At 29.9% G+C, this 5,140-nt stretch overlaps 1 long non-coding RNA gene across 1 annotated transcript; it reads left to right on the forward strand.

The window, feature by feature from the left end:
* The first annotated feature begins 1,446 nt into the window (after nt 1-1,446).
* On the forward strand, nt 1,447-3,219 carry LOC143188893 (uncharacterized). The gene is made up of 2 exons (XR_013003584.1): nt 1,447-1,968; nt 2,936-3,219. It is a non-coding gene; the product is annotated as an uncharacterized LOC143188893 (long non-coding RNA).
* The last annotated feature ends 1,921 nt before the right edge of the window (nt 3,220-5,140 follow it).

The following is a 5,140-nucleotide window of genomic DNA, read 5'->3' on the forward strand; positions in this document are numbered from 1 at the left end:
ATACTGAAAAATTTATGAAACTGAATCTTTGAAGATTTGGATTGTAATATGTTTCTATTTTCAAAGATCTGAAGAATAGAAAGGTTGTAGATTTGAATATTTCTATTTGTAGATTTGACATTTCTTTAATAGGGTTAAACAACTTACAATTGTGCAGCTAAAGAAATTAAAGGTATACGGATATAGAATTTGTCGAGAGAACAATTAAATTTTGCTAAAAATAAATTTGAGTGTCAATATAATTGCAAACTGGTACAATTTTAACTGCCAATGTTATCGATATGAGGTTTCAATGTTATTCTAATCACAAACTAACATCGACAATTAATTAACATATGTTAAGAAATGTAACATTGTAATAAGATATTTAAAGCAAATATAAACTCTTCCATTTTTGTATTATATAGCAAAATGTTACAAAAATTTGCCAATGGTTCTGCAATTTATTGTATCTAATTAATTAAGAAATACTTAATATTAATAATATTTAAGCGAAAAAAATGATAAAAAACTGCGATTTCATGTGGTGCCAGAAACTGTAAAATGTTTTTAAACAATAGTTACATAGCTCCTAATTTATATAAAATGTTTTTATAATATAGCTACGTTTATAAATATTATATATATTTTTCAATTGAAAAAAAATATTTGAATTAGAAGATTAGCAAAATCATGTATTTTGTAAATAGTATAAAAATAAAGTATATAAAAGTAATGTAAGCAGAAATAAATCAAGATTGTATTTTAATTACCTTTAAAATTGTTTCAGTGTAGGCTTTTGACGAATTGCTTTTCGAAGATAAACTTGACTTCGTTTTACTCGCTACTAGTTAGAACTCAGAACAGTTATAACAAAACATATTTCAGCCGCTGCATTTATACTCAAGATAAACTGATGAAATTACGAAGAGAGGGTAGCATAGCGACAAGGGATTTCCAGAAAATCTGTTTGAGAAAACCTAAAGTCCCCCAAGAGAGAGTCCGGACACTCCGGCATAAGTGAGCCTCTTTTTGATTGGTCGCTGCTATTTTCAGGAAATGCTGGTTATTTTTAATTGTGTTGGTATTCAAAGTTTCATTTGATTCTGTCAGAGCTACTCTATCTATCTAGGGACTTTTATGAGTTGGCAACGGTCATTGTATATAACAAAACTTCTAACATAATAGACAAAATGATCTACCAAGATTATCAAAAAATTGCTCTTTGTTTAGAATTAAATGCTCAACCCTTAGTTGCTTAAGCCATCATTTATTGAGATACAAGTTTTATGTATAAAACTTGTTTTATGGTGTAGGGAGCGTGAGGTAACTCCCTAGTTACGCCCACAGAGGGCGTAGCGGCGCCACTGCCAACTGGGAGAAAAGCCGGGATACTCTAGGGAGTTTTGGCCCGAGGTATTCTCGGCATCCCCACGCGACGAGAAGTAGTCTAGCTCAAGCGAGCGCAACGAGCAGAGGAAATAAAGAGAATTCCACTGAAGACCACGTGTACAGTAATTTTCCGTGCCCCTAAGATCGCGTCACGTAGGCCAGAGCCTACAATGGGTAGAGCATTTAATCCTAAACAAAGAGCAATTTTTTGATAATCTCGGTCAACTCATAAAAGTCCCTAGATAGATAGAGTAGCTCTGACAGAATCAAATGAAACTTTGAATACCAACACAATTAAAAATAACCAGCATTTCCTGAAAATAGCAGCGACCAATCAAAAAGAGGCTCACTTATGCCGGAGTGTCCGGACTCTCTCTTGGGGGACTTTAGGTTTTCTCAAACAGATTTTCTGGAAATCCCTTGTCGCTATGCTACCCTCTCTTCGTAATTTCATCAGTTTATCTTGAGTATAAATGCAGCGGCTGAAATATGTTTTGTTATAACTGTTCTGAGTTCTAACTAGTAGCGAGTAAAACGAAGTCAAGTTTATCTTCGAAAAGCAATTCGTCAAAAGCCTACACTGAAACAATTTTAAAGGTAATTAAAATACAATCTTGATTTATTTCTGCTTACATTACTTTTATATACTTTATTTTTATACTATTTACAAAATACATGATTTTGCTAATCTTCTAATTCAAATATTTTTTTTCAATTGAAAAATATATATAATATTTATAAACGTAGCTATATTATAAAAACATTTTATATAAATTAGGAGCTATGTAACTATTGTTTAAAAACATTTTACAGTTTCTGGCACCACATGAAATCGCAGTTTTTTATCATTTTTTTCGCTTAAATATTATTAATATTAAGTATTTCTTAATTAATTAGATACAATAAATTGCAGAACCATTGGCAAATTTTTGTAACATTTTGCTATATAATACAAAAATGGAAGAGTTTATATTTGCTTTAAATATCTTATTACAATGTTACATTTCTTAACATATGTTAATTAATTGTCGATGTTAGTTTGTGATTAGAATAACATTGAAACCTCATATCGATAACATTGGCAGTTAAAATTGTACCAGTTTGCAATTATATTGACACTCAAATTTATTTTTAGCAAAATTTAATTGTTCTCTCGACAAATTCTATATCCGTATACCTTTAATTTCTTTAGCTGCACAATTGTAAGTTGTTTAACCCTATTAAAGAAATGTCAAATCTACAAATAGAAATATTCAAATCTACAACCTTTCTATTCTTCAGATCTTTGAAAATAGAAACATATTACAATCCAAATCTTCAAAGATTCAGTTTCATAAATTTTTCAGTATTTAAATCTTCAAAAATTATATGTAAATAGTATCATTAAAAACGTATAAATTCATAACTGCCAATGTCCCTCCAGTTTACAGTATTGCATTTATGCATAAATTCTATGTTTATAATACATATTGAATAGTCAAAATAATAGATATGTTTACACATGTTTTTGTATTGAGTATTATTTCATTTAATTTATACATGTATGCTTATCATATTTTCATAGATGGACCGAGCATCTAACGCTAACAGAACAAATCAATGCAATCGAGATCATACTCCTAGTGGTCCTGGTCATACTGCTGGATACCATGGAGCAGGAACTAAGGCTGATTTAGATAACCACTCTCAGCAATTGAACCCTAATAATCCCAAATATGGAAAATAAATGGTCTATATATATAAATATATATATATACGTACGCATATCAAAAAAATGTAACACCTCCAATAATAACATGTAATAAGTATATCCTAATGATATTTTAATACATTTGCATTCATAAAACATGTTTTGTTCATTTGATTTTGCATTGATCCTTTTATATTTCCTACAATTTTATGTTAATATAAATTGCACACACACATCTACTTAAACCTAAATATGCTTGTACTGTTGACAGATATTAACCCTTTGCACTCGAAGTTTATTTTGAGTCATATTACCAGCAACTCGAAGCCATTTGAGTGAAAAGATCATATTCACATGTAAGTTCATGATATACGCATTGAAAGAAAAGTCATCGTTGTATGTTATTATTTTTTTTAATTGTTTATGGATACAAATGTTAGGATATATAAAAAAAATTATAAAATTATTACATTTTGTAATTTTCCAAAGTGTGATACCTCTCGAAGCAATTGCCAATATGTAATCTTGGCTTCTCTAGACAGGTATCACAAAAATAATGGGTCTGCCGTCTTTCGCCTGGAATTTTTCTATTCGAACACACTACACAATCTTTCTTGGTTCCAGAACGTATAATATGTAGGTGGTTGTTGAGTCTGGCCTCCGTATTTGGTGTGTAACTGTATTCTCGAGATGTGCTGTTTTGTCGGAAATTCCCAATCAATTGGTCCACCAACAATTTTACAAACTTCAAGTGTGTCATTGGTTTTTCATTATTTATTTTTTTAACAGAAGTGTACAATATATATGCATTTACTGTACACATTTCCATCCCCCAAAAAAATATTTTTACGATTTGTTTTTGTTCTCATGTTAAAAACTGAAAATTAATTCCATTGTCTCCGTAGCGGAGCCCTCGAGTTTGAAGACAAATTTAAAATGGCTCCGCTCCGGAGCCCTCGAGTGCAAAGGGTTAATAATCACTTTTAAATCATTCACTCAACAATAAATCTAGTCATTTTGTATTAAAAAGTTTAATCTCTTCTCTTTGTAATTTTATTAAGCAAAAAGGACATGTTTTTTGTAGAACGCATTAGTTTCATTATTAATAGTAGTAGACAGCATTGATTTCTGTCAAAATATATTTTATGTGGGCATTGTCAATGTATGAGTCACTCACTTCTAGAATTGTCGTATCATTCTAAAGGAGGATTAAAGTTTACCTTGAATTTATTCTGTTGATTGTCTCACCCAAAATCCCCAAGTGGTAAACTGTTTTCCATCTTGTTCTTTGCTTGGTCCTCTAAATACATTTATTTTCACACGAGCTATTTCATCTAAAAAAATTAAATTGTTTAGAAAGTAACTCATATTAGAAAATGATTCTTTATAGGTACATAGATAGCAAATAACATTTTATTCTATTTGTAATACATTTTGAAATAATTTGTGAAGTATATGAAAGAATTTTATGTAGACCTATACAAAAAACAAATACCAATAAATTATCTATCAGTCACATTCGAGGTCAATATGCTATGCATACATTTACGCTTTAAGTAGAATATGAATCAATATGGTTATATATGCCACCTATGTGGTTTTATATTCTTATAGACTATTTTTCACATTCGTAATATAACTATTTTTTAAATAGAAAATAAATGTTTGTTTTTTATTTTATTTATTTCTCTGTACGTTAGTGGCTTCTTTATTAACTAGCAATAATAGTTTTTTGTTTGAATCTACATTTCGTTTATATAGCGACCATAATGTAAGTAATGTGTTTAAATGACATGAAGACCAGAAGATTTCTGCACGAGGACCCCGTGATCCCTAGCTACGCCACTGTATCACCGGAAGTTATATTATCTAAAACTAAAATTTCATGATGATGCGATGTTACTGTTTTCGTTGAATTTATTTCATAATCTTATCAGTCTTACGATTGTGGCATTATTTTGAATGTGTACTTAACTTGCAATAAAATAATTTTCCATCTTTGGTAGTTTTTGTTGATGAAATCCGAATTTCTCAATTTAAGTAAACCTCAAGGTCTTAGTATTATATGTTGTTAAATTT

Source organism: Calliopsis andreniformis, chromosome 3 (assembly GCF_051401765.1).
Source record: "Calliopsis andreniformis isolate RMS-2024a chromosome 3, iyCalAndr_principal, whole genome shotgun sequence".
NCBI classification, from domain to species: Eukaryota; Metazoa; Arthropoda; class Insecta; order Hymenoptera; family Andrenidae; genus Calliopsis; species Calliopsis andreniformis.